Below are 11,429 nucleotides of genomic sequence, written 5' to 3'. Positions count from 1 at the left end.
AATACTTTCAACAAATAAAACATAAACCATTCACTTTAAATTTTCCGAGTTCAAATAATTACATTTACAAATTGGACTATTAATGATTGAAAAAATTTAAACATATATTTATTATAATTCCTTTGAAAATGAAACTTTAAATGGAGATTGAGAGAGTAAAAATTTAAGTATATAGTAGACAGAGCCGTGGCGGGGGGCGCAAACTGCGCGACCGCGCAGGGCCTCCCAAAAAATGGGGCCCCAAAAAAATATATAGTGGCGTTTTATCAATAAACGCCACTATAGATAGACCTATTGTGACGTTTTTTTAAAAAACGTCATTATTATTGCGGCTTTATTGATAAAACGCATTATAGATTGATTTATTGCGGCGTTTGTCAAGAAAACGCCATTATTACCCCGAAATGAATATATCTAAAAAATAAAAGGCCTTTTTATACGAATTTATACATGACTCCGAAAACTCTGTCACGACCATGATAGTATAGTTTCTCCGGGAATGGAGGGAGAGGGGTGGGACTACACGTACGATTAGCATATATCTTACTCCTAGGAGTAGAGAGGTGTAGGCCGGAGAGAGAATGCATGGTGTTGGTGTTCACATTACCACACGGCAATCCAGTGGTGGATGTCTCCTCTTTTCCTTACCAAACCCACCAATATAATTCATTATCCTCACCTTTTCACGTGTGACCCAAATAATGGTTTCATAAAATATTATAAATGTCACTGTTAAAATCATTCCAACCTTTAGAATTTCTATTAATAAATTAGAGAAAAACAAGTCCACTCGATTCATTCTATTAATATTCGTTCGAGTACCTTCCCAATGGGAATGTGCTGCACCCCCGAACACCTAAAAAAAATGTCCTTCACAAGGTTATGCCACGTGTAAAGTACATTACAATTGTCACGAATAGCACCCCTCCTCACACGTACGACAACACAAGGTAAAAACAAAGGCATGGCCTTCCTCATCTGGAATGGAAACCATGGTTTAGATCAATTAGTTTATGGGTTGATCTAATTTAATTAAGATTATAGTTCAAATTCTGATTTTACAAATAAATTTAAAACAGCATTTTTATAATTAAATTTTACGGTACTTAAAATAAAGGGAAAACTACAGCATTCGTCATTGAACTTTATTCTCTTCCCTATTTCACACACTATACTTTCAATTTTTTCAATTTACTCAATGAACTTCATAGATTGAATTTTTTGATCATTCAACGATGACATGGATTAATTTAATATTTTTTCATATGACATATCATATTTTTATTAATATTTTAAAAATATTAAATTATACACAAAACCCTAAATCTCTAAATCCTAAACCCTAAATTAAAATCCTCACCTCACCCTCATCCCCACCCCCAATGACAACACTCACCTTGGATGAGGAGAACCCTTGATTGGTTTATGGCAATATTTGTTGAACCCTTGATTGCACTTCCTTTTCAAAGACAGTGGAGGTTTACCAAATGAAGGGACATGGGAAGAGAAATTTGGTCAAGGGACATGGGAAGACAAAGACAAAGAAAAAAAATCTATGAACTAGTTGTGCTGGGCAAAATAAATTAAAGGCAGACACTTTACCTTTAAGCCGTCGTCAATGAATCGCCGATGAGGTTGTCAATGAGCCACAGGTGGTGATGTTGTCGATGAGCCACCGGTGGTGATGTCGTCGGCGAGCCACCGTCCTTCGGTGGGAGAGTGAACCTGTCAAGGGTGAGGGTGAGTGGGATTGTAATTTGGGGATTAGGGTTTGAGCTCTAATTTGGGGATTTAGGCTTTGAATCTAAAATTTAAGGGTATAATTTAGACTTTTAAACTTGTTTTTTATTTTAATCATATTTGATATTAAAATATTAATAAAATATGAAACATCTGAAAAAATAATAAAATAATCCATGTCATCGTTGAGTGACAAAAAAATCAATCTATATATCTAGTGAGTAAACTGAAAAAAGTAAAAGTACGGTGAGTGAAATAGAAGAAAAGTAAAGTTTAGTGATAAATGGTGTAGTTTACTCTAGAATAAATTAGTTAAAAGTCGATAACGAGAATTATAAAAATAATAAAATTTAATATGAGTCATCAACCACTGACATAATGCCACGTGTGTTCCCTCTGTAAAGGTTTCCTCTATAAATAAACCTCCTAGTCCAACGCTTTGAAGCACAAATTTCTGGGGAAAACAGCAAGGGCGGTTTCTCGTAGGATTCATTCCTGTTCTCAGTTTGAGTTTCGCTTCCTTTAAGAAAAAGAAAATGTTTATTGAGAATTTTAAGGTTGAGAGTCCAAATGTGAAGTACACAGACGATGAAATTCAGTCTGTTTACAATTATGAAACTACCGAGCTTGTTCATGAGAACAGGAATGGAACCTATCAATGGGTTGTTAAACCTAAGACCGTCAAATATGAATTCAAGACTGATATCCATGTCCCTAAACTAGGGTTAGAATATTCATTTTTCTTCTTCTTCTTTTTCTCGGTTTGTTTTGGAATTTTATTTCCTTTAATGCTGTAGGGTTATGCTTGTGGGATGGGGAGGAAACAATGGTTCTACCCTCACCGGTGGTGTTATTGCCAACAAAGAGTGAGTTATATAAATATATATATATATCTGATTAATTTTGATGGCTTTTCTTTTTTGTTCCTCTGTTGATTTTTTAGATATGGGTAATGGATGTTCTCAGAGGTATCTCCTGGGCCACCAAGGACAAGGTGCAACAAGCTAATTACTTCGGTTCATTGACTCAAGCATCAACGATCCGAGTTGGATCTTACAATGGAGAGGAGATTTTTGCTCCATTTAAGAGCCTCCCTATGGTATTCAAAATATGAAGGGATCTTGTTTCAATCTTGGATTTTTTTTTTTAGTTGATGCTAAATGCCAATAAGTACAGGTGAAACCAGAGGACATTGTGTTTGGAGGATGGGACATAAGTGACATGAACCTGGCCGATGCAATGGCTAGGGCCAAGGTCTTCGACATTGATCTGCAAAAGCAGCTGACCCTACATGGAAGCAATGGTACCACTCCCTGGAATCTACGACCCTGATTTCATTGCTGCTAACCAGGGTGAACGTGCCAATAATGTCATCAAGGGCACCAAGAAAGAACAAGTTCAGCACATCATCAATGACATCAGGTACAACCAAGTTTAACCTCCATGCTATTTTTGTTAAGATCAATGGCAACAGAGAGTAACTGACGTTTTAACACTTGCTTTGTGTTGATCAGGGAGTTCAAGGAGAAGAACAAGGTGGACAAGGTTGTCGTACTATGGAGCGCAAACACTGAAAGGTACAGCAATGTCATCGTAGGGCTGAACGATACCATGGAGAACCTCTTGGCTTCTTTGGAGAAGAATGAATCAGAGATTTCCCCTTCCACTTTGTACGCTATTGCTTGTGTTCTTGAAAATGTTCCCTTCATCAATGGAAGCCCACAAACACCTTTGTTCCAGGTTCTTAAGTCAGCATAACTATCTTTCCTAATTGTTTGGAATGTAATGATTAGTAAAGTAATAAATCTCTTGATGCGACTGTTGTTTGTATTCAGGGTTGATTGATTTGGCTATTAAGAGGAACTGTCTGATTGGAGGAGATGATTTCAAGAGTGGCCAAACAAAGATGAAATCTGTCCTTGTGGATTTCCTTGTTGGGGCTGGTATCAAGGTACAAATCTTCCAACTTTATGGCTCTATCACCATATACTTATACTAAGCAAATTGTAACGACATGATTGAAGTAAAAATTAAGTGTTTGGTAGCTTATTTTTCAATAAAACATAAACAATATGACACTGATGGTTTTTGTTAATTGACAGCCAACATCAATAGTGAGCTACAACCATCTGGGAAATAATGACGGGATGAATCTATCGGCTCCCCAAACTTTCCGTTCCAAGGAGATCTCAAAGAGCAATGTCGTTGATGACATGGTCTCAAGCAATGGAATCCTCTATGAGCCTGGTGAACATCCTGATCATGTTGTGGTCATCAAGGTAAATAATTTTTACCCATCTTAACTCTGTTTAGGCACTTGTGAAAACTAAGGCTTTGGTCTGATTGGTCTTAAATGTGCTTTGTTGGCCTTTTTCTTAGTATGTACCATATGTGGGAGATAGCAAGAGAGCCATGGATGAGTACACATCAGAGATATTCATGGGAGGCAAAAATACCATTGCGTTGCACAACACGTGCGAGGACTCTCTCTTGGCTGCTCCAATCATCCTAGATTTGGTTCTCCTTGCCGAACTCAGTACCAGGATCCAGCTTAAGGCCGAAGGAGAGGTATAATAAATGTCATTTACTTTGTGGTCTTCTGGTTTGACCATTAAACTTTATTAATGCAAAATATTTATATGAGCTTTGATTTTGCAGGGAAAGTTCCACTCTTTCCACCCTGTGGCTACCATCCTCAGTTACCTCACCAAGGCACCTCTTGTGAGTCCAAAGAATCCCTTTGTCTTTTCGTATGGCCAACTAAATAGAATGCTTATAGTTTTATGGTGCCTCTTTTGGAGATATTTCATGTGAAGCATCTGGTGAGAGGGGACAAAATTGAGTTAAAAGTTTGTAAACTTTACGTCAGACTTTATTTCAAGAATGTGAATAGAACCATGGGAGTCACATGAATGAATAACAAGTCAAGTTAGTTATGAAGAAATTGCATCTAATAAAGAAGACTAACTGACATTGTTTTTGGCAAAAACAGGTTCCACCGGGCACACCGGTGGTGAATGCTCTGTCGAAGCAGCGTGCAATGCTGGAGAACATACTGAGGGCATGTATTGGCTTGGCTCCTGAAACAACATGATTCTTGAATACAAGTGAAGGAAGTTGAGAGAAGAGTGGAACAAGCTTTGGTTCTTAGAACTTTAGGACCATTTTCCCTTTCTCTTTCCTATCGGTTTGTGTTATCACATATCGTAATGGTTGTATGATGGTTTATGGTTCGTAATTACGCTTCTTTTTCCTTTCTTTTCCTTGTAGTTCGAGATGGATCTCATGTTTGTAGCTTGTGCTTGAACCAAGCACCTTGGTGGTGGAAATAAATATTGATAATATGAAACCTTCATAAATGTGTTTCACTTCATAAACTAATCTCATGTTCCTTTATCATATGCATTTGGTACAAGGCCAAGAATGACCCATAAATGAAAGGGACAGTCTTTGAATATGGTCCCCCGCCTTTCACCTTTGAGCTCTTAAGACCATGGTACAGTGGGGGGGCACATGAATGTCACATTCAGGTCTAGAAATTGGGAATTGGCCGCTAGTTTGGTTGTGCAATAAACCACTTGTCAATGTAGGATAGTGGTCCCTTGTACATTTTACCCTTCGATAAGGATCTTATGCTATATGTAGTTGGTAAATTTTGTCAACGTATCCCAGCCATTAGAGGCTGCTTTACTTCACGTGGGGTTTCGTCCCGTCAATTTTATGTCTACATTACCAGGTAGTTGAATGAATGGTCATTTGTACGGTTTGTGGGTTTTATACAAGTGGCAAGTGTGTGTTGATGGGTTGGTTAGCCAGCATGATGAGGTTGCTGTTTTTGGAGTAGTCAAATTAGAGTTGGGGTCCCTCGAATCTAAATGAGATTTGATGTACCGTAATTTGTATTTCGCATTGATTTAGAGAATGGTCCATTATTTTCTTTGGGTGAAACTAACCCATCGTTTTCTTCTTTTTGGGAGCTTCGGCTTTCTCTAAAAATTACAATACATGTGAAGGCAGTATTTGAAGAATTTGGCAGAGTATACAATAACGTATTGTATTTTATGTACTTTATTTCTGTCTTTCGAATATTTATAACATTAAATAATCATATGATTGATACATATGATATTTTTCTATGTTGTCTTGTTACGATCAATTGAAAAAAAAATCAAAAAAATTCAAAAAAATTAAGAATATTGTAAAAAAATACAATTCATAGTTTTCTTAGCAATAATATCATTTATTTTATTTTTCTCTTAAAGTTAAACTATAGTATATATTTTTCCTTGATGAAAATAAAATCAATTAAAAAAAATTTTATTTGTTTTGTTACCCCTAATTTCTTCCTCCCTACCCTCGTTTTCCCTTCCAACCACTGGAGTCGAATAAAACTCGATTTGAAAAATCGATATTTTTAACTGTCTTGATTCGAAAAGCTTGAGTCGAAGTATAACCTTTATCACTACATAAACGCCTTTTCCTTTGGCTTAGTTTCTATCAAATGATTCATTGATCCAAGTTCAAGCAGCAACCACCGGCTCCGCCTTAGAAGTCTTGGAGGTGGCGGGTCTTCCTCTGTTTTTCTCTGCACTCTACACTGCAAAACGCCGTATCCCCCGGCGCAATTCATAATTCTGACTGCCGGAGCTCTCCCACGGAAGCTTCTCAACCTGACGTTGGGATCCTACCTCCTCTTATCCCATACATATGAGAATAGAGTCAGCTAATATATATTCATTATTTGATAAATAACTCAACCCCAAATTAATTAAAACTATTGATTTCTTCCTCTGTTAACTATCAATTCTGGATCTTGAGTAAGCATGAAACTAGATGAATAGAATATGGTTGAATAAACAAATGAAAAAGGTTTAAACCAGACGTTCCTGGGAATAAAAGAAGAAGAAGAAAAATGAGGAAAAATACATGTACATGTGTATGTCACGGCCAGGAGTTAAGCAGCAATTACAAAGCCAACAGGATCGCAGAAAGGGAGCAACCGTCCACGACATGGTTAATAAAAGCTCGGTTTATCGGCGACACCATGGCCAAGAAACGTTGGTCGTAACGGGAGTTACCGCCGAGGTTCTGAGGGAGAAAATCAGATAGAATTGGGTGTTGGTCGACCAAGTCCTCCAGGTTGGAGGCATCCACGGTGATCCCCGACATGCTTGTTGTTCTCTTGATCGGCTGGCGTGTACGTTTTCCGAGAAACATCGTGCTTTTTATACTGGACATAACGAATGATGACTTGGCGTAGATTCGTACAAACAACAATATGCTAAACGCTGCCTTTTTTTTATCTTTTGTTTTTCTGAACGTTTAGTACTTGCAACCAAGTGGAGAAAAAATTGTGCGATAATTCAGTATGCGGGTGGAAATTTGAGATGAGAAAAAAAAATGTTGATTGTAATTTTTCCAACATTTGCTTCATGATTGTAGTTAACGCAAGCGCATGTCAATTTCTGGTGATTTAGATTGAGGGCTGTGTGAGTTCTATTGTCTAAAAACAATGAAGTAAACAATAATGCAAGTGAATGGGTGTACAACAACATTCAACAAAATATGTAATAATTGATGTTTCCTGCCAACTTAAAAGGAAAACGAAGAGAGGGGACCTCAATGGGTCTATTCCTACCACTAAATCACACTACATATCGTGTGCCAAACTTAAAAGGTAAAATGCACTCATCATTGGAAACCAAAAACATCACCTCCCATTAATGGTAGTCCCTCTATTCGAATTCTATGACCACTGGACGCTACCTCTTAATAATGAACAAACCTTATGTTTAAGCTTCAAGTTCCTCTTCAGTTTCAATATACAAAAGGATAGCATTTGTAACAAAAACAATGCTTGCTAGCAGGGTTTTCTTGAGTTTTCTAGAGTTTGAACCTGAATAGTTTTGAGCACATATATCTCCCCTACAAATATGTTCCTTCTAACATTATGCTTAGCATTGAATTTATGAAGCTGGGCAAGACATTTATTCAACCCCGCCTGTCCCTAGTCCTCGTGAAACAGCCTGTTTAAGAGTGTTTACAAGTATGATAAAATTAATGGAACCCTGCAAATATTTAAACCGAATGGGATGGATACGGAAATTCAACAGAAGTTAACTCGTATGAAATGAAGGAAGAAAATTCAACAAACCTTTCACTTTGTCTGCAAAGAACAAAGAAACCCGCTAACATATTGTCATGGAAGCAAAAAAAAAACGATGAAAACCTCCCTAAAAAGGGATGGATACCAAACAAAAGCCTCAGGTACAGCACGGCTCATGAGTTTTCAGAAAATTAGTAGAAACACAAAGTATAAAATACTGAGACTATCAATCACTCCCAGTAGCCATCAGGAACTCACCCTCGCATACCAAGTCACTTCCAACATATGCTTTCCCTTCCATCTTTGCGATTCCAAACCGCTTCTGCAGCTTGGTAAGTGTCTCATAACCAAAGTATCTCCTGCGATGACTGGTTTCCTAAACCTTACTTTGTCAACTCCAGCAAAAAAGAAGTTTTCCCGAGAACCTCCCACTTCGGGTTGCAGCATAACCAGACCTCCAACTTGTTCCATTGCCTATACCAATCAAATACTTCGGTTACAGCCTATTCATACTAAAAATGAGATAAACAGTTTTAGCATTCAGGAAATTAATCATCTAAATACCTAACATTTTTAGCATTAATATTTTTCAGTTCCTCAAGGCAAGAGAATAACATTTTGGCAACCAGGGGTTTGAGGACGGTAACACCAACCAGCACATCTTTAGGTCACCAAAACTTGTGATGGACATAGAGAGAGGAAGGAAAACTGAGAAGAAATGGAGTTCAAGAGTCATTGAATTAAAGATTTTGGGTACTACCACAGCATTCATCTCTTTTCTAGCATACTGGATTGACATCCAATTAAGCATTCTGACCAATGGAACCAGAGCCAATATCGTCTCTATCAGCATGTTTGTTCCATGCTCAAAGTAGTTTCACTAATTGCCATTGTCCCCCCCCCCTCATATGCACATGTGATTCAGGATAAAGAATGCTAAAAGGTGAAGTATACCCTAAGAACTTATAAAGATAACTTGATGTAAATAAGTAGCACTGAGCAGAGTGGCAGACAATCAAATCAAGCCCATTTAATGCTAATTTTGAAATACTTCAACCGTATAAACCTCCTGAAATGCAGTGATACTACAAAACCATTACTAATATGGAACTAAGTCATCGTAGAAAAGGCCATATGCAAAGTGATGGAAAACATTATACTCAGTTCCTTTGCATTATTTTCAAGTCAAAGGAGTAGACACCAAGCACAGATGGAATAAAACACTGCATTGAGACGGTTGCTAATGTAAGTCAAAATTTGCTTGTTTTCTCAATTAATTAGTCAGTAGTTTTAACAAGAGAAACACTAATAAGGATGTCTTAGCTAAAATATAACCTATACAAATTCCCAGTAGAATCAACTACCTTAGAATGGGAAAAAATTATCTCTGGAGATCTTTAAGCAAAGACGACAAAAAAAAACAGGCGTTTCTGAGATGAAACCACCATAGGATGTCAAACGATGTAAATGAATACATAGCAGGCAGAAGTGAAGATATTACATGAAGAAATGAAGATCTCAAAAGGCGCAAAAATCTAGCAACATTTTTCTGAAAATGTGCACAAAGCACAATTAAGCTTTCACCGCTGATTATCTACCAAATCCATGGTCAAGCCCATTTTTTTACCTCAGATGGCTGCCAAGGCTTCATACAACCATTTTACCTCAGCAATAAGATTGTCTACAGCCTTACTCTATTTATGTGATTGAATGATGAGGTATGACCAAAAAGAAAAAAAGAAACAAGCTACTATCTATCTACAGGACCATGGAGTATTGACCAAAAACAAACTATCTAGCTGTATACACTTTTGGTTTCATGCATGAAGGAAGCAATATCAGTATATTGGACCATCGTTGTTTAGATCTTAATAAATTAATTTATAGAAACTGGATAATCTAATCACCTAATTTTCATGGCAAAGGTATCATCTTTAAGATCAAAACAATCTAACATTCAGAATGCAGAACTGGGTGTCAAGTGACTGATGGAAAAGAAACATCATGAATATGTATAAATGAAAAGAAGAGAGAAACATTGCACATTCTGGAAAAACCATTTATAGAGAAGAAGCTAGATTATTTTCTGAAAAAAATCAACCAATCAATTAAGCTTTGATTAGTTAACCAAAATTGTACAAATGCATTTCAACTAATAAAATCGGACTTGAAGTCAAGTATGGTAATTAAGATCAATTTTTACAAGGTAAAACACCTTAATCGAGAGAGCTCAAGCAGTTTGATGCTCATATGCTAGTGTTGTGATACAATAACAGCTACTGACGGTCTTAACAATTATACTTTAGGTAGCCGAGGAGGGTTTCTATTTCCCACGATCTAGTAATCGGAAAGCAGGATTAAATTACCACCTCCTTTATTAAATTGATAAAAAATTGTTAAGACCAGGCATTATAGGCCTTTCAGATAAAATCCTACATTCAGTTCCTAATATAAAAATTAACAAAATTTAAATGATAAACAAAGTGATTAAATCTCCAATCATTCAAGGGGAAAAGGGGGGTACCTCAACCATGAGAACACCAGGCATTATAGGCCTTTCAGGGAAATGTCCAGGAAAAAAGTTATCATTTACGGTCACATTCTTTATACCAACAGCCGATACCCCTGGATTATATTCTATTACTCTATCCACCAACAAAAATGGGAACCTACAAGCCAAATAAAAAAAAAACAGAACCCAGTTAACATATATCGGAAACAAGAAAAAATAAGACTTTATAAAAATAGTAAACCGAAACTGGAGAATTTGTTCACCTATGTGGTAATATCTCCATAATTTATTAATGTCAATCACACTGGGAAGCTGGGAACCCTAAGAAATCCCGGAAAGAAAAACAAACCCAGATCATTTAAGAACGTAAAAGATTTCAAAAGACAGAAGATTGAGAATGTAAAAAAAATGTACTTGTTTCAATTGGGGCCTCCTTATCTGTGCTGTTGGATGCATCTAAAGAGCAAAGGAGGGGTGAATTGGAGCGGCGAGTGAGCTTCAGAGATAGAGAACGAGATCCGATCAAAGGAAGAGAAGGGGAAGGGAGAAGCTGGGAGTGCCTTCCGGGTCGACTCAATGAGCCGTCGATGAAAGACACAAGCGAGTTGGAGGCGGCTGCCATTGGTGGAGAGATGAAGAGAAGAAGCAGGTAGCAGCGGAGATTTCGAGTTTGAAGCAAGTGGAAACTGACGAATGCTTTGGTTAGACCATAGTGTTTGTGCTTATAGTAGCGTGTGGATTCAATGGTGGGCGCCAAACTAAAATAATAAAATAATAATTTTTTATTATGATCATCGCCACTCTCCAATTATGTTAGACATTTTTTATCCATATTTTCATCGTAATCATCACCATCAATATAACTGCATTATTTTACCCAGTTTTTATACTTTGTTAATTCAATTTCTTAGAAACATATATTTTCTTATTTTTTTATTAATAATTAATATTTTAAATTCAATCTTTTAACGATACAATAATATTAAATATTCTAAAAATAGTAACGAATTTAATTGGATCAACTTTTTTATCAATACGATTTTATTCGGAAATATATATCCTCCACTTGAA

At 36.8% G+C, this 11,429-nt stretch overlaps 2 pseudogenes; one reads left to right on the top strand and one right to left on the bottom strand.

The window, feature by feature from the left end:
- Positions 1-2,175: 2,175 nt before the first annotated feature.
- Positions 2,176-5,117, top strand: LOC120141883 (annotated as a pseudogene).
- A 2,762-nt stretch (positions 5,118-7,879) lies between these two features.
- LOC120141877 lies at positions 7,880-11,033 on the bottom strand (annotated as a pseudogene).
- Positions 11,034-11,429: the final 396 nt, after the last annotated feature.

Source organism: Hibiscus syriacus, unplaced genomic scaffold (assembly GCF_006381635.1).
Source record: "Hibiscus syriacus cultivar Baekdansim isolate YM2019G1 unplaced genomic scaffold, ASM638163v2 tig00110814_pilon, whole genome shotgun sequence".
NCBI classification, from domain to species: Eukaryota; Viridiplantae; Streptophyta; class Magnoliopsida; order Malvales; family Malvaceae; genus Hibiscus; species Hibiscus syriacus.
Note: the sequence above shows the minus strand (reverse complement) of the source record. Positions and strands in the feature narration are given on the sequence as shown.